This window comes from Juglans microcarpa x Juglans regia, chromosome 3D (assembly GCF_004785595.1).
Source record: "Juglans microcarpa x Juglans regia isolate MS1-56 chromosome 3D, Jm3101_v1.0, whole genome shotgun sequence".
NCBI lineage: Eukaryota > Viridiplantae > Streptophyta > Magnoliopsida > Fagales > Juglandaceae > Juglans > Juglans microcarpa x Juglans regia.
This window is the reverse complement of record NC_054598.1, coordinates 21,676,346-21,694,685: the sequence shown is the minus strand read 5'-3', so window position 1 is coordinate 21,694,685 and position 18,340 is coordinate 21,676,346. Positions and strand designations below refer to the sequence as shown.

The following is an 18,340-nucleotide window of genomic DNA, read 5'->3' as shown; positions in this document are numbered from 1 at the left end:
CTTTGAGTACATTTCTTTCTAATATGATTTTTTTAATCCTAGATCTATGGCAATAATTGTAGCTTTGAGAGCTACAAATGTTTCAGCTAGTAAAGGGTCAGGAAAGAGGTCTCTTTTCATCCTCATGGTAGCCATCATAGAACCCTCCCAATCATGGACAATAACTCCAATCCCAACCTTACAATGCACTTTGTCTACTGAAGCATCCCAATTAAGTTTGGAAACATCCCTTGGAGGGGCCTCCCAGTTAGTTTGCATAGTGGTTGCATTATTTACCTCATTGTTTTTCTCAAGTCTCATGCAGTTGGTGTGAGAGTAAAACTAGTGTATTAGGGAATGTGAAGACATCTTTAAAAACAAATTCATTCCTCCTCTGTCACAGCTTTCAAGATATCATAGCCATTTCTTCAATTTTCTCTTTGTTTTGTTTCTTTCCCAGATCATTCAAAGTAGCCTTAAAACTCTGATTTATCACCATGCTTTCTTGAAGCTTTTTTGAACATTGCCCCCCAGCATCTCTAACTGAGACACATTCCCATAATACATGCACTATTGATTCTTGCTCCTGTTTCCATATTGGGTAATTCACAATTTTTCTCTTCTGCAAATTCAACTTGGTAGGCAATGCATTAAGGCAGGCTCTCCATAAAAAAACCTTCCCCGCATTTGGAATGTCCAACTTCCAGATCCTTGTACAATTGTCATAGTTAGTTATGCTACAAGATGTTTGTCATTGTTTTCTCATTTGCAATCCCTCTTGAAGGTGATAAACACTTTTTATTGAGAAGATCCCATTTGCTGCGCACCTCCATATCAGTTGATCTGGACTATTGCATTAACTTATAGGAGTTTTGCTTATGGTTTCTCCTTCATCATTTGAGAATACATCATTAACTAAATGTATATTCCATTGCTTTGTGTCTTTGTCAATAAGGGATGTAAATTTTTCTTCTACTCCTAGAGCTTTACAGTGCTCTAAGGTCTAAAAGTAATAGGTTGAGGTAACCATTTGTCTACCCAAATTCTAGCTATTTCTCCATTGTCAATTCTCCATATTGTGCGTTCCTCTAAGAGAGATCTTGCAGAGAGAATGCTTCTCCATACATAAGAAGGCCTGCTACCAATTTAAGCTTGAAAAAAACCAGTTTGAGGGTAATACTTTGATTTTAGGACTCTAGAAGCAAGGGGTTCTGGTTGTTACAGTAATCTCCATCCTTGTTTGGCCAACATTGCCCCATTAAAATTTTCAAAGTCTTGGAAGCCAAGCCCACCTACTGACTTTGTCCATCCCATCTTTTCCCATTTAATCCAATGAGTCATTTTTTTAGTCTCCTTTTGTCCCCACTAGTAGCTTAGCATAATCTTGTTAATCTCACTTAGTAAGCCTAAAGGCAGCTAGAATACACCCATCTATAGATTGGTATGGCCTGTATGACTGACTTAATCAATATTTCTTCGCTTGCTTGGGATAGGAATTTAAATTTCCAGTTACTGATCTTGCTCTTATATTAATTCTTTAAATGATTTCAACCGAGATTTTCCAACCAAAGTTGGCAAGCCAAGATATTTATCATAAGAATCTATGGATTTGATTCCAACAATGTTGGTAATAATGCTTTGGTGCCTTCTCTGATATTGTTGTTAAAGAAAATTGATGTTTTGTCTTTGTTTAATATTTTCCCTGAAGCTTTTTCATAAGTTCAAAGTGCTTAATAGTTTACTCCATTCCAATGGGTTAGCTTTATAAAATAGAAAACTGTCATCGACAAAAAATAATTGATTAAAATGAAATTGACTTCTTGCCAGAGAAATTCCGGTAATGAGTTCAGATTCTTCATCTTGGTTAAGTTGCTTACTAAGTGCTTCGGAGCATAGAATGTCTATGGCAAGCCAAGATATTTATCATAAGAATATGTGGATTTGATTCCAACAATGCTGGTAATAATGTCTTTGGTTCCTTCTCTGGTATTGCTGCTAAAGAAATTTGATGTTTTGTCATTGTTTAATCTTTGCCCTGAAGCTTTTTCAAAAGTTTCCAAAATACTCGATAGTCTACTGCATTCCAATGGGTTAACTTTTATTGTTGTTCTGGAGTGGAATATGGGTTTCTCGAAACTGGTAGTAATTGACTCAAAAGTATTTGAGATAACAAGGGATGAAAGATATTGCACATTACTAAAAGGAGCTAGAGAGTTGTGAAAGGAATGAATTTGGGGTTTGGTTTACCAAGGCATTGGATGACTGCTTGAAGGGTGAAAGAAGGGAGTTTTATAACTGCTCATCAGGAGGGAGATAGAGGTTTCATCGCATAGAGATGTTCTAATTCCGTAAACTATTACATGGCATTAGTGGAGTATAGAGATAGTGGTTGACGAAATTTCATTCTAGAGGAAAGGGACGAAAAGGGATGGAGGAAGTTGGTGGATCCACTGAGGGACATTGGAAGAGAGGGAGGTTGATGACGACGATGGCTATGAACCAACCTCACAGGTGTTCATATAAGGAGGTCCTCCAACAACTGCAGTTACGGTGCCGTCTTGTGAAAATAACAGGTTGGAAAAAAGGTTTGACATGTTAGAAAGCCTAAGTGGAGATGTTGGTCTTGTGAGGGTTGGTTGTCCCGCTATGCAGTAGGCGTACAGAGACAAGATGGTGGTGGCAGGTGTGTTGTCGGCCTAACAGAGGAAGGTGCATATCGCACGCTTACGAACATGAAAAAACAATTAGGCGCATTGTAGAAGAGAATGTAGTGCCTTATACGGTGTGTTGAGGAGAATAAGGTGATGGGCATTGGGCCATGGACTAGTTAAAGGAAAATTTTTGGGTGGTTCGGAATAGAAGGGCCAGTTAGCAGGGATTAAAGTGGCGTGGGCCACTCCATTAAGCTTCAAGTCATGAACCAAATAAAAGGGATGGCCAAGAAAGTCTCGGGTCTTGGATTTGGACCTCAGCCCGTGGGCCAAATTAATTATAAGAGACAGGCTGGCCCTGTATGAAGGAGATGGAAAACTGTGACGTAGGCCTATCAACAAGTGGGTAGCAGCCAACATCGCTGGAGATGGTCTTGGTGGTCTCGTGGTAGGCAGAGGAACCAAGGGCAGTGGCGAAGATGGAGGATATGGTAGTGGTGGAGTCAACGAAGGTGGCAGTCTTAGCATGGGTTTTCAACCTCTCTTATCATTAGCTGACAATTTCTTGGCACAAAGTGGATAGAAAGGACCAACTGGAAGCAGAGAAGAGGGGGGGGGGGGAGGGTGGAGCCTCGAGTGGTATCCCCTTCATTGGATATGGTTGTGGTGGAGTCGACAATACTAGACACAAGTGACCAATCTCCCTTAGCATCAACCGACAATATTCTTGCATGTTGTGGACATAAAGGGCTGATGGAAGCATAAGCGAAGGGAAGTTGGAGTTTACGATAGTTGGATGTGTCAGGGACGTCAATGAAGGAGTTTTACAGATGATAGGCCCTTTGCATGAAACTTCTGAGTAGGAATGCAGATCTTCTTTTGCTGAGGGGGAGACATGATTGCCGTTGGAATCGTAACGGGCATCAAGGGAAGGGGTTGAGATTGATGGGGAGCCTATATTGCTGAAGTCTCTACCATCGTGTCAGGATACTATTTTTGATTGGGTTATGGAAAATGTGCAAGAAATTCAACATTGTGTGGGGATTCAGTGTGAAGGTTTTGAAGAACAATTTATGGCTTTGCTAACTGCCATTGAAGTTGGAAATATTCAGATCAAGAAATCTGGTTCAAAAAAATAGAGGGAGCTCAAGGGATTAACTTGGTCTATCAATTATGAGAGTAGCTCATGTAGAGGAACATCCAAAGGGAGGGGGTCGACATTATCTTTATGAAGCCAAGATTATATCCTAGAATGTCCGAGGGCTTAATAAGGTTAATAAGCGCCTGCAGATAAAAAATTTACTCCGAGAGTGGAAGACATATATTATGTGCTTGTAGGAAACTAAGATGGAAAATATTTCGGGAAGCACCATTAGAAGCTTGTGGAGCTGTCCACATGTCGACTGGGTCTTTCTTGCTTCGATTGGGGCATCGGGTGGAGTACTAGTTATGTGGGCTAAAAGGGCAGTGAAAAAAATGGAGGAGCATATCGGAGAATACACAATGACTTGTTCTTTTCAAAATGTGGAGGATAATTTTAGATTGACTTTTGGTGGAATTTATGGGCTGACCTTGGATAGTAGTAGAAAATTTTTATGGGAAGAGTTAGTCGGGTTACACAGCTGGTGGGACCTTTCTTGGTGGTGTATAGGAGAGGACCTTAATATTGTAAGATTTCCAAGTGAAAGATCGGGAGATAGCATGTTGCAGCCAGCAATGTCGGTTTCCTGGATTGTATTTTATGTTGAGGTTGGTGGACAATCCTTTTATGGGTGGTGCATTCACATGGTCCAATAACCAAATGTGGTCTAGATTGGATAGATTAGTCTCCACCTAGTGGGAAATTCATTACCCAAAGGTATGTCAAAAAGACTGCATCGCCTATGTTCTGATCATTTTCTTATTTTGTTAGATTGTGGGGGTATTCAAGGAGGAAGGTGATACTTTAAGTTCGAGAATATGTGGTTAAAAACTAAAGGTTTTGTGGAATGGGTTAGGCAATTGTGGTCTTCCTATCAGATCTAAGGTACCCCTAGTTTAATTCTTGCAGGTAAATTGAAAGTTTTGAAAAAAGATTTAAAGCTTTGAAATGTACAGTCTTTTGGAGATACAACATCCTCAATGGATTAGCTAAATTCTAAAAAACTACTTCATATAGCTATTAGGACATAAAAATTGATGGCATTGAATTAGGCAAATTTCAAAAAGATAGACTTCAGCTACAATAAATCTAAACTTTTGGTTATATTTGGATGTACACTGTAGCACTACCAAATCAATTGTTTACTATTACTTCATCTTTTTTCTCTAGCTTTTTATTTTTCTATTGAAATCTATGAAGGAAAAAAAGGGTCTAAATAAAATTAAATAAATTAAATAAATTAGGTAATTAAAATTAAATAAATAGGAAGAATGGTAAAATACGATAAAATTAAAAAAGGTAATAATTAAAAAAATTAAATTAATATTATTTTATTATTATATAATGAATAAATGGATAATCCAATGTGGAGATTTGATGTGAATGGAATAACTAAAGTCAAATTCATCTTATATTATTTTATTATTATATAATGAATAAATGAATAATTCAATATGAGGATTTGATGTGAATGAAATAGCCAAAGCCAAATTCATCTCATATTAACTAAAACTTGAGTTTGACTTTGACCATTCCAATGAGAGTGCTCTAAGCAATCATAAGAAGTCACTATTGGAGTAGCTTCATGAGGTAGAGAGTGCATAGGAGGGACGGGACCTTTCTTTGGAGAAACTTGTGGAGGACAAAACTAATTTCAGAACTAGAGAGGGCTACCTTATTAGAGGAGATCTTTTGGCTACAAAAATATCGAGCTTTGTGGTTGAAGAAGGTGATCGTAGCGTGAAGTTTTTTTCATAGAGTGGCAACTTACCATAGGAGAACTAATGTCATTGAAATGATGAATATTGACGGAGCTATTTGCAAGGAATTTATTCAAGTCAGAATTGGTTCTAGTTGGCAACTTTCATAACATCTAGTTAATGGCTAACACTCTTGGTTGTAAGGTCTCCTATTTCCCTATGAATTATCTTGGCCTTCCTTTGGGGGCTGCCTCTAGGGCTAAAACCATTTTGGATGTGGTAATTGAGAGATTGATCGAAGATTGACAGATTGGAAGAGATTGTACCTGTCGAAAGGTGGTAGGATTACTCTAATCAAAAGCACTCTTTCCAATCTACCCTACTTATTTTTTTATCATTGTTTCCAATTCCATCAAGTGTGGCAACACGTATTAAGAAACTGCATCGTGACTTCCTTTGGAGTGAACATAGGGATGAATTCAAATTTCATCTGGTCAATTGGGACAAGATATGTTCCCCAATCTCTTTTGGTGGTTTGGGAATTAGAAATTTGAGGATGTTCAATCGGGCTTTTGGAAAATAGTTTTGGCATTCTAATACAGAACATGAAGTTTTATGGAAGTCGGTGATCGATTACAAATATAGAGGCATGTGGGAGGGATGGTGCTCTATGGAGTACATGGGGTTTATGGCATGGGAATAGGGAAGCACATTAGGCGAGGGTGGGGAGTGTTTGCTCGTCATACTAGAATTGTGATCGGAGATGGCTCAATAACTAAATTCTAGCACGACATATGGTGTGAAGAAAGTGCTCTCAAGGACTCATTCCCTACAATATTCATACTTGCATGTGAGAAAGAGGCGGACCTCATGGAGATGCTGATTTATTCTAGTGGAATGTTAGCTTCACTAAGGCGGCCCAAGATTGAAAAGTCAACAATTTTATAGATTTCTTCTGACTCTTAAATCGAGCACTCAAGGAGCTAATACTTTGGGGTGGATACCTACTAGAAAAAGGTATATTTTTAGTTTGTTCTTTCCATAAGGCCCACACACAACCGCAGAATAATCACTTTCCATGGAGAATAATTTGGAGAAATAAGGCCCCTCCTAGGGTGGCATTTTTTGCATGGATAACGTTTCTGGGAAATATTTTGACAATGGATAATATACAGAAAAGCTGGGTGATAGTGGTGTAATGGTGTTGTATGTATAACAAAAGTGGTGAGACTGTGGACCATCTTCTACTACATTGCTAGATTGCTAGAGTGTTATGGGTCAATATATTCAAACGGATAAAGCTAGCCTGGGTTATGCTTACAACAATGGTTGAACTTTTGGCATGTTGGTCGAACCTGGGCGGTATTTCACAAATCTTAGCTGTGTGGAAAATGATTCTTATTTGTAATCTTTGGTGCGTTTGGCAGGAATGAGATGATCGGACGTTCGAAGACAGGGAGCATTCATTGGATGAGATTAGATTACTTTCTGTTAGAACTTTGTTTTTTGGGGCCAAAGCTGTAGATTTCAATGATCTTGATTTTCATGATTTTCTTATTTGTATTTCTTCTTCCTAAATAGGTGTTATCTCTTGTATACCATTTGTATACTTGGGCTATGCCTATTCGTATTAATATAATATAATCATTTACCTATATAAAAAAAATAGCAGTGAGAAGGGTACCGTATTTCTATAATTCTTTATGAATCTTCTATAGTAACTAGTGAAGCCTAAAAATCCTCAAAGTGATTTTAAAGTTTTGTGTAGGGGCCACTGTACTTCAAACTTTTTAGGGTCTTCTCAAAAGACACTAGGATAAATTTCTTCAAGAAAGGTTTAAAATTAGAGTTCATAAAGCTTTTGGAAGTGGAATGAGCATTGGTCAAGCCAAAAGGTATCACAAGGAACTCATAGTATCCTTCACATGTCTTAAAGGTCATTTTGGGTATATCTATTTGGAACACCCTAATTTGATGATAGTCGAACCTTAGATCTAGCTTTGAAAATACCTTTGCCCCTTCAAGTTCATTCAAATAGTTAATCAATTACAGGTATAAGACATTCATCCTTCAAAGTGTTGTGGTTTAAATCCTTGTAGCCACACAAACACACTAACTGCCATATCTTTTTTCACTAGTAAAAACTAGGGAGGGAAATGGACTTTGGTTGGGGCTTATGATTCTTGATTCAAGTATTGATTGCATCAATTTCTCTATTTCTTCTTTTTCGAAGTAAGGATACTTGTTCGGAGGGACGGACACTAGATAGACACTAGACAGACACTAGTTTTGACTCATTGATCCAATATTCATGTGGTGATGGTCCTTAGGTGGGGAAACCCCTTTGGTTATGAAAAGAAATTCTTTAATTCATCTAACAGGTGTTGAAAGGGTTGTGTAATTGCTAATTCTAAGTTTGGGTTGTTGGTGTCAATTAACTAGACCCAAGAGCAAGAAAAAAGTCATCTATTGCATTATCTTCAAACGTTAATCCTCACACCCCAGAATCAATAAATCAAGTTGGGGAAGATGATTTATCTCATGATACTAATGTAGACATCATGAGACCAATTGGTGGGAAAGTTGAAAAGGTAAGAAGGAAGAAGAAAGATAGTCCCTCCAAAAATGTTGTGGCACTCATGAAGGAGAAAATGGAATGTCTTGAGGATGCATGTGTTCAAGGAGAAGAGCTAATTCGCTTGGAAAGGGAAAGGCTTTAGATGAAGTAGTTAGAACGGGAACGTAGACTTTGTATTGAGGAAGAGAATATGAATATTGTAAAAGAGAGAATTGATATATCAAGGAAAAATCTTCAATTGCAATGATTGGATCGAGAAGAGAGAGTAATGATGATGGAAACAAGTGGGCTGACTCAAATACAATAAAAGTATTGGGACCAATGACAAGTGGAAATATTTGAAAAGCAAAGAACAAGCAACCAGTTGCCATAGGTGATGTTTTGGTAACTACTACTTCACTACTTTTTGTTATGGTGTGATCTGAATTATGATATTTAATTTAATAGCTTTTGGTATGTTGTGATATCTTGCAACCATATTAAATTTGCTATAAATACAGATTTTTCTGTCTCGGTTTTTCTATTAACTTCAAAGCTCATTTTTGCCTACTAAACATTGGAATTGGAAATATATAACCATTTTACTTAGAGAATGTTGTTTTGAAACTTCAAATGCATAAACATATTGGGACACATGGATTTGTAAACACAAAATAAAACTAAGAGCTCATTTAAAGTTCCTATGATTCTCCATGTAGTTGCCATAGGTGTTCAACAAGGTCTGACTGGAGTTGTGAATGAGTTTGTCGATCTCTAATGTGAACATGGCCACAAATGAGCTCCATAAGCATATCCTTTTGAGCGCATGATACTGGTTGTAGGAGGGCTTTCATCTATTTGTTCATAATCGAAATCCATTTCTTGCACATCTCGCTCATCTTCAACAATTATGTTATTAATAATTATACACACCTTCATTATGACCTTGAGCACAAAAACTTTGAATATTTGTGCAGTTTGATGCACAATGGCGAAATGTGCCTGGAGCACTCCAAATGCACACTCTACATTATTCCTTGCAGATTCTTGAGCTGCAGCAAAATGTTTATTTTTTTGCACCTACTGGGGTTGGAAGTGTTTTGACAAATGTTGACCATTGTGGATATATACTTTCAGCATGGTAGTACGCCCTTACATAATTGCTATGTGTACTAAGAAGAAGAGATGAAGAGATGAGTCTGGAAGTTTAGTGTATAATTACTTTTGTGGCCTTAGTTGTTTGAATGTACTAGAATACCCTTCCTTTTGTAACTGAACTAACATCTAGATCATGTATAAAAGGGATGTATTTTTTTATCTAGTTCATGGAAGAAAGTTAATAAAAGTGATTTCTTGGAGGAACTGATCCCTCAAAGATCATAGTTTGAGTCAATTTCTGAGTTCATTACTACAATTGGTATCAGAGCAGTTTGGAATTCTGGGAGAAAATTTTTTTCCCTGATGGTGAAGGGAACTCGTTTCAAAGAGTTGGAGAAGATAGTGGTGGGGTTATGACAACATCAAGAATAGCAAGGAAAAAATTTAGAAGAACACTGAAGAGCGTTAGAGGTATTGAATTCCAAGATAGATGTTTTACTGGAGGCTGTTAATAGCAGAAGAATGGGTCATCAGCATATGGGTGGTAGACAAGAAAAGATGAATTCTGAGTAGATGGGTGTATCAAGAGGTATGCAATTTCGCTAGATTAAACTAGACTTTCCAAGATTTGATCGGACTAATCCATTGGTGTGGATTTATAAAGTAAATCACTATTTTGCTTTATACCTTATGCTTGATGGGCAAAAGATTATAATGTCATCATTTTACATGGAGGGTAGTGCTTTAATTTGGTTTCAAGATGTAGAAGAAATATGAATTTTTTATTCTTGGAGTTCTTTTATCGAGACTTTGCAATTGAAATCTGGGAGTTCAACCTATGATGATCCTATGGAAGCCCTTACTAGACTTAAACAAAGAACTACAGTAGCTGCATATAAAACTCAATTTGAGATGATATCCAATAGGTTAAAAGGATTATCTGATAACTATAAATTGAGTATGTTCTTGAGTGGATTAAAAGATGAAATAAGGCTGCCCGTGAGGATGCTACATCCTCAGAACCTTAATACTATCTTTGACCTTGCCAAGATTCAAGAGGAGTACATTCTTAGTACTCGTGGGGTAGTAAGGGAGAAAATTATCAAGCTTCTTATGTACCATTTCCTGTAGGAGGGAATGGATTTGACAGCAATGTGGGAAGAAATGATAACACTGTTGTAGGGAGAGTTGGTAATTTTAAGCCTTCTTTACCTATGCAAAAAGTGAGTCCAATTGAGATGAAAGAAAGAAGAGAAAATGGATTGTGCTATTTCTGTGATGAGAAATGGAACCCTAGTCACAAGTGTAAGAAGGCTAGAATTTTTGTGATGGAAGGGATAGAGTTATTTTGAGGAGATGACGTGCAAGGTTGTGAGTTGATTGAAGATGTTGATAGCATTGATATTGTACCAGCACAATGTGAAGTTCCTAAGATATCTCTCATGCTATTGCAGGATCTTTCAGCCCAAGAACCATGAGAATTCATGGCAAAGTTCAAAACTGTTCCGTGGTCATTCTTGTGAACACATGCTGTACACATAATTTCCTTGATCCATGGTTGGTAGGAAAGTGGGATTAGAAGTTGATTTTGAAAAACAAATTGAAGTGCGAGTGGCAAATGGAGAAAGAATGAGAAGTGAGGGAATGATAGAGAAGTTGCAGTTTCATATGCAAGGAAACAAGTTCAGTACTGATTTTTTCCTGTTACCTCTTGGGGGTTGTGATGTGGTGGTAGGGATGCAGTGGTTAAGAACTTTAGGTTCTGTGTTATGGGACTTTAATGGCCTTACTATGTCCTTTGAGTAGAACAAGAAGTCAGTGACAATTAGAGGGATGAATGCTACTAAATCAGAATTAGTAAAAGATGTGCATATTTGCCAATTGACTACAGTTGAGAGGAAGGGCTTGCTTTTACAATTAATACAGTAGCAGCAGACTAGTAGTGCAAAAGAAATTGATGCTGGAATTGAAAAGATTTTGAGAAGGTTTTCTGTAGTTTTTAAGGAGCCTAAAAGCTTTCCACCCAAGAGAAGCCACAACCACAAAATTAACCTCAAAGAGGGTACAATGCCTATTTCTGTTAGGCCATATATGTATAATTTTGTACAAAAAATTGAGATTGCAATAGTTAAGGAATTGCTGGAGGCAAGAGTAATAAGGTGTAGTAAATCTCCTTTTTCCTCACCTGTCATCCTAGTCAGAAAAGCTAATGGTTCTTGGCGTATGTGCATTGATTACAGAGCTTTGAATAGGGAAACTGTTAAAGACAAGTTTCATATTCTAGTGGTGAATGAGCTTCTTGATGAGTTGTGTGGGGCTACCATTTCTTTCATGCTAAACCTTAGGTCTGGCTATCATCAAATTCGAGTAAGGGAGTTTGATATTGAGAAGACAACATTTAGAACCCCTGAAGGCTATTATGAGCTTTTGGTTATGCCTTTTGGCTTAACCAATGCTCCTGCTACCTTTCAGTAATTGATGAATGAGGTATTCCAGTCATTTTTAAGAGAATTTGTTATAGTTTTCTTTGATGATATCTTGGTATACAGTAAGAATAAAGAGGATCATTTGCAGCATTTGACTTTGGTGTTGGATGTTTTAGCAAAACATACATTGTTTGCTAAAAGAAGTAAATGCAAATTTGGTTGTAAACAAATTGATTATCTTGGACATTTAGTGTCTGCTTAGGGAGTGCATGCTGATCCATCCAAGATAAAGGCCATGGTTGAGTGGCCTTTTCACAAGTCTATTAAATCCTTGAGGAGGTTCCTTGGATTGATTGGGTATTATGTAAAATTTGTAAGGGATTATGGATTAATTGCTACTCTTCTTACTCATTTGCTCAAGAATGATGCTTTTCATTAGGGACATTCAGCTACATAGGCATTTGAGGCATTGAAACAAGCTATTTCTCAACCACCTGTTTTATCATTACTTGACTTTATTAAATCATTTTTTATTGAGTGTGATGCATCAAGTAAAGGAGTTGGAGCTGTGTTGATGCAAAATGGAAGACCTTTGGCTTTCCTTAGTTAGCCTTTGAAAGCAAAGCTTTGGATTTAAGTGCCTATGAGAAAGAATTTTTGGCATTGGTATTGCCTGTAAAGAAGTGGAGGCCTTATCTTTTGGGAACTACATTTGTAATCAGGACTGACCAACAGAGGTTGAAATTTTTGTTGGAGCAAAAGGTAGAGACACCATCATAGCAGAAGTGGCTCAGCAAGTTAATGGACTATGACTTTACTATTGAGTATAGAAGATGCAGAGAAAATGTGGCTGCAGATGCTCTTTCAAGAAGGGATGAGGTGATTGAGAATGAGACAGTGTTATCTGCTATTATAGTCCTAGATCCAATGTGGCTACAATAGCTAAAAGATTCATACTTGTAAGACAAGGAGATTTCAGGAATTTGCATGAAGTTACAACAATGAGAGTTCCTGACCCAAGCCTTTACAGTGAAGAATGGATTGTTATTAAAGAAAAAAGGGAGGTATTTCTATCAACTAAATCCCCTTTGAAGTAGTAGATTCTGCAATTCATACATAGCAGTGCTTTTGGAGGGCATTCAGGATACCAGAAGTCTTTACACAAGGCCAAAGTAGATTTTGTTTGGGGTGGAATGGGGAGCGACATCAAGAAGTATATTAAAGAGTGTGAAGTATGCTAAAAATGTAAAGTGGAGACTTTGCTACCAGCAGGATTGTTACAGTCATTGCCTATTCTTGTGAGGTCATGGAGTGATATCTCTATGGACTTTATTGATGCTCTTCCTAATTCAAGACAATTTTCTATAATTTTGGTTGTAGTTGATAGATTTACGAAATATGCTCACTTCTTACCCTTGGCTCATCCTTATAATGCAACCTTAGTAGCCAAGCTTTTCATTTCCCAAGTTTTTAAGTTGCATGGTATGCCTGCAACAATTGTGATTGATTGAAATGCTGCTTTCACCAGTGATTTTTGGAAGGATTTTTTTAGGTTGCATGGTACAAAATTACATTTTAGTTCTACTTACCATCCTCAATCAGATAGGCAAACTGAAATTGTTAAAAGTGTGTGCAACAGTATTTGAGGTGCTTTGTTTCTGACAGACCTAAGCAGTGGAGCCATTGGCTGCCTTGGGTAGAATGGTGGTATAATACGTCTGTATATTCAGCAACTAAGATCACACCATTTGAGGCCTTTGATGGTGTGACCCCTCTTACCTTGTTGCAGTATGTAGCTAGCACAACTCAAAATGAGTTAGTGGATTCTAGGTTGAGATCGAGCGAAGAACTTCTATCATTACTGAGGAAGAATTTGGTGGCAGCTCAGGCTAACATGAAGCAATAATCTGATAAGAAGCATATTCATAGGCAGTTTCAAGTTGGTCATATGGTTTACTTGAAATTGCAGAAGTATAAACAACATACTGTGGGAGCTGTTGTGAATCCCAAGTTAGCAGCAAGGTATTGTGGTCCTTTTAAGGTACTAGAACGCATTAGTACAGTAGCAGATAGGCTAGAATTGCCATAAGAGTCAGCTGTACATCCAGTGCTTCATGTGTCTAGATTTTTTTTTTTTTTTTTTGAATAACTCATTTCCATTCAATCAAACCAAAGGGATACAAGGAGGGAGGTCCTCCAATGTCACAATATGATCATAATTGGAAAGAGCATCTTTTGCTAACAAGTGAGCTATAGAGTTGCCATTTCTCCTTACATGAGAAACCTCCCACTTAGCAAAGTTTTCTAAGAGCTGTTTTGCTTCACATACAAACATACTTGCACTGTTACAACCGTCTTTGTCCCTTCTCAGATTGTTGATGACTTGTAGGAAATCCCCTTCAATAATTACTTGTGTTAGGCCAAGCTCCAGTCCAAACTGTACTGTTTTAAAAGCTCCAAAAGCCTCAGCTAGCAATGGATCAGGGAAGAGATGTTTCTTAGTCCTCATGGTTGCAATGATTTTGCCTGTGCTGTCCTCGACTGCAACTCCCACTCCGATGATACCTCTAGCCTTATCAACTGCACTGTCCCAGTTCATCTTGAGCCAGTTTGGTGGTGGAGCCTGCCAAACATCTGTTGAAGTACAAACCTTACTGGAGCTACAACCCTGATTGGATGCCTCCTCGTTCAGCACATCCAAGATACTTCTTGCCTCTTGCACAATTACCTTCCGGTGAGCAAAAACACCTTTAAAAACTAAGTTGTTCCTTCTCCACCGTATCTTGCTGGCCACCACAGCAAACTCTTGAATGATCTTGCTTTCCATGGTCTGAAATAAGGCTTCGAGAAGTTGTAGCATAGATATGGTAGGTGGCATTTATGTAACCTTTTAGAACATTGACTCCACACATCCTTGTCTGACTCACACCCCCATATAGCATGAATTGAGTCTTCTTCCTCCATATTGCATATAGGGCAGATGGGGTGTTCTACTACTTTCTTCTTGAAGAGATTAGATTGGGTTGGAAGTGCCTCTTGACAGGATCTCCAGAGGAAAACTTTGACTCTAGGATGAACCTTTAACTGCCATAGCTGCTTCCAAAAACCTTTGAGGGAAGAGCTACTTGATGCTTGACTAGAAACATGAAGGCTTCTTTCAATTTCCTTATGGTAGGCACTTCTAACTGAAAATTCACCATTTTTTGTACCTTGCCACACAAGTCTATCTCTATTATTGAGGCAGCTTATGGGGGTTTTGATTATGGACTTAGCTTCTCTGTGATTGAAAATCTATTGCACCAGTGCATATTTCCACTGCTTAGTGATAGGATCAATTAGAGATGAAACTGTTGCATTATTCTCCTGCACACTAACAGTGCTTTGGGCCTTACTAGGATTAGGAGAGGATATCCATTTATCCTTCCAAACCTGAACATTTTGACAATTTCCTATCCTCCAATAGGATCTTGCATCTACTAATGGTCTAGCTGCTAAGAAGCTTCTCCAGATATAAGAAGGTTTCAAGCCTAATTTTGCCTCTTGAAAAGTGGAGCTTGGATAATACTTGGCCTTAATCACCTGGCTTGAAATGTGTCTAGATTAAAGAAGCATGTTGGGCCATTGAAGACTGTCTCATCTGTGTCACCATTGTAGGATTCTCATGGTGCACTTAGAACTCACCCTGAGGAAGTGTTGTAGAGAAGAATGACTTCTGTTGATAATAAACCATTTATTGAATTGCTGATTAAATGGCGTGGGACTTCTGAGGAAGATGCTACATGGGTTCCTGTTGAACAATTGAGAAGGCAGTATCCTGACCTTGTGGGCAAGATCTTTTAAAGGGGGTGGTGAATTGTTATGTGTACTAAGAAGAAGAGATGAGTCTGGAAGTTAGTTAGCCATCGACTGAAAGGGGCTAGTGCAACAGTTAGCAGTTAGTTAGGCATGTGATAGCACATGTCATTAAGTAATGTATAATTACATTTATGGCCTTACTTAGTTGTTTGAATGTACTAGAATACCCTTCCCTTTGTAGCTAAACTAACATCTGGATTGTGTATAAAATAGATGTATTTTTTATGTAATTCATGGAAGAAAGTTAATAAAAGTGATTTCTTGGAGGAACTGATCCCTTGAAGATCAGAGTTTGAGTCAATTTCTGAGTTCATTACTACAGTAATCATGACCATTAATTGAGTAATTTACTTGAGGAGCACATCCTTGAGCAAGCTCACTAAATACAAAAGATATTTCCAAGAAATTGATGTTATTATGAGACCTAGGCAAAACAAAAAAATACATGTCATATCCAAAGATTATGAGATACAATTACTCTAAAATAATAGTTACTTCATGACTCTGGCCATAATACATATATTTCCATGCAGTTGGACAATTGGTCCATTGCCAATGCATGCAATCGATGCTTTCCGACATTCCTAGGAAACCACGACTTTCGTTAATCACTAGCAATCTCAAAACATCATGGTTTGTTGGTGACCTCAAGTATTATTCCTAAAAAATATGAACCGCCGCTTTAGCAAGTAATTTGAGACTTTCCATTGCAGTGGTATTTGAAACTCTTAGATATTCATCCACAAAATCACTAGTTACTCTGTATGCCATAATTCTTAGTGCAATTGTAATCTGGCCAGAACAATAAAGTCTTCCAACATTGTCTCTTCTTTGAACAGAATATGAATTATGATCTTAGATTGAATTCGAAGAAAAAGAGATCTCCTCATCCTGAACCTCTTACGAAATACTCTAGAGGATATAGTGGTGCTTCAACGAAATAATCATGAAAAAGCCTTTCCTGGCCTTGCAAACAATTAGGCCAAATGTATTGACGAGGTGGTGTCGATATTTCTTATTCTTCCATTACATTATTAATCTCTACCTCATCATCAAAATCATTAAGATGTATATTTCGAATGAAAGAATGACCTTTAAAAAAATGACGAGCCATAGGAGTAAGAATTAAGATTCAATAGAAAAGAAACTTAGAATGAAGTGAATGGAAGTTGGAAGAAAAATGAATTTAATTATATTGAAAGAAAACTTAAGATCGTTGGAAGAATGTGTTTGTCAAGAATATGACTATTAGATAGAGAGAAATTTTGAATAATAATGATTATAAAAAAAAAAAAAAATTTTAAAAATTCTTACGGTTAGAAAGAGACAGATTTTGAAAAATATGGTCGTCAAAAGAAGTTAACGATTTTGAAAAGAATATCGTTAGGGAAGAAAATTTGGAAAAAAAAAATCGTAAATATGACCAATAGAGAAATTAAAAAAAAGTTTAAAATCTTTGAAACGTATAGATATTGAGAAATATAAGAGCGGGAATAATAAGAATTTAAATTATGATTGTAAGGAAAAGCATAAAAAAATTATTTTAATTAAAATAATAAAAATGAATGGCTAATACAGAGAGTGGGATGTAGACATGAAGTACTGAATAGATAAATCAGAAAAATGTGTAAGTATTAGATTTGGTTTGAATAGTAAGATGAAATAAAATGATATGTTAATACTAGTGAAATAATTTATGAATAGTAATGAAATTATTTGAGTTGAGATGTTTTATGAGATTTTGAGAATTGAGAGAAAAAGTTGAATAAAAATATTATAAATTAAAATATCGTCAGAATATAATTTTTTAATATAATTTTTGTTTTAAAACTTGAGGAAATTGAATTATTTTTTGTATTTTGTTTGAAAGTTTGAGAAAGTTGTAATGATTAGGTAATGATTAGATAAAAAATTTAAAAATTTGAAATTAAAAAATATTTATATTTGTGGTATTTGAATACTGAGATAATATGAGATGAGATAATTTTGCTATCCAATTCAAGTCATAGTGAAATTTAGTTAAGAGAAAACCTTTCCATAGGTCCCAACCGATATTCCCCTATCAACATCAGCGAATGGTGGGCTTCCACGTAGACCTCACATGAACCCAATGATAGACAGCACTTCATAGGAAAGAAATATTTTTTTCCCAAATTTCACTCTGTCCTCCTTCCCTCTCTCTTTTTTTCTCTCTCCTTGGCAAGTAAACCTTCGAGGAGCAGGACCACCGTCAGAGCGCCGTAAGTCTCTCTCTCTCTCTCTTTGAGACAGGCTTTTAGATCTCCACTGTAAGTCAACCTCCATCTTCCATGAAACCCACTAGACGGTAACCCTCCCTCCCTTGACTCATGAGCAGGAAGCTCAATGTATCTGACAGTGAAATTTTTGCTGGCATAATAAATGTGATCCAAAACCCTTGATGTTTCTCTCAGGATTTTATAGAGATTATGAAGGTTGATCAGATAAGGTACTAAATGCAGACCCTCTGCTCATAGGTACATCTAAATCCTCATTTTTGCATGCTTCCAAAAAATATAATTACGAATTATCCACAAACATCATGAGGTTGGTCTAGAGAGCAATCTCGCGCACACAAACACAAGCAAAATTGTAGTAATAGCATCCAAAGAGATAAAGTCAACGTGCTTCAAGGAGTTCAAAAAATCCAAAGACAGGAAAAAAAAAAAACAAAATTATAATCACTAGGTTAGTGCTGATTTTTCCTTCTTTATTTTTGGCTAAGAGACAATATTTTTAAGGAAATCAGCTTCAGGATTTTAAGTTTTATCCACCAACTAGGTCTATTTTTCTTGTATATACTTGGGCTATGCCTGTCGGTCTGATCTAGAGCTCCTCCACGGGGACCGGAGGTCGTATGGCATGTGGCGACGTGCGTTTGAATGTGGACGATTTGGGTTGATGGTTCTAAGTAG

At 37.1% G+C, this 18,340-nt stretch overlaps 1 long non-coding RNA gene across 2 annotated transcripts; it reads left to right on the top strand.

Annotated features, from left to right (window-relative positions):
- The first annotated feature begins 17,611 nt into the window (after window positions 1-17,611).
- Window positions 17,612-18,340, top strand: LOC121253998. Of its 2 annotated transcripts, XR_005938548.1 has the most exons (3): window positions 17,612-17,733; window positions 17,840-17,902; window positions 18,167-18,340. It is a non-coding gene; the product is annotated as an uncharacterized LOC121253998 (long non-coding RNA). The 2 variants fall into 2 exon arrangements; XR_005938547.1 differs by lacking the exon at window positions 17,612-17,733 and having other exon boundaries at window positions 17,740-17,902.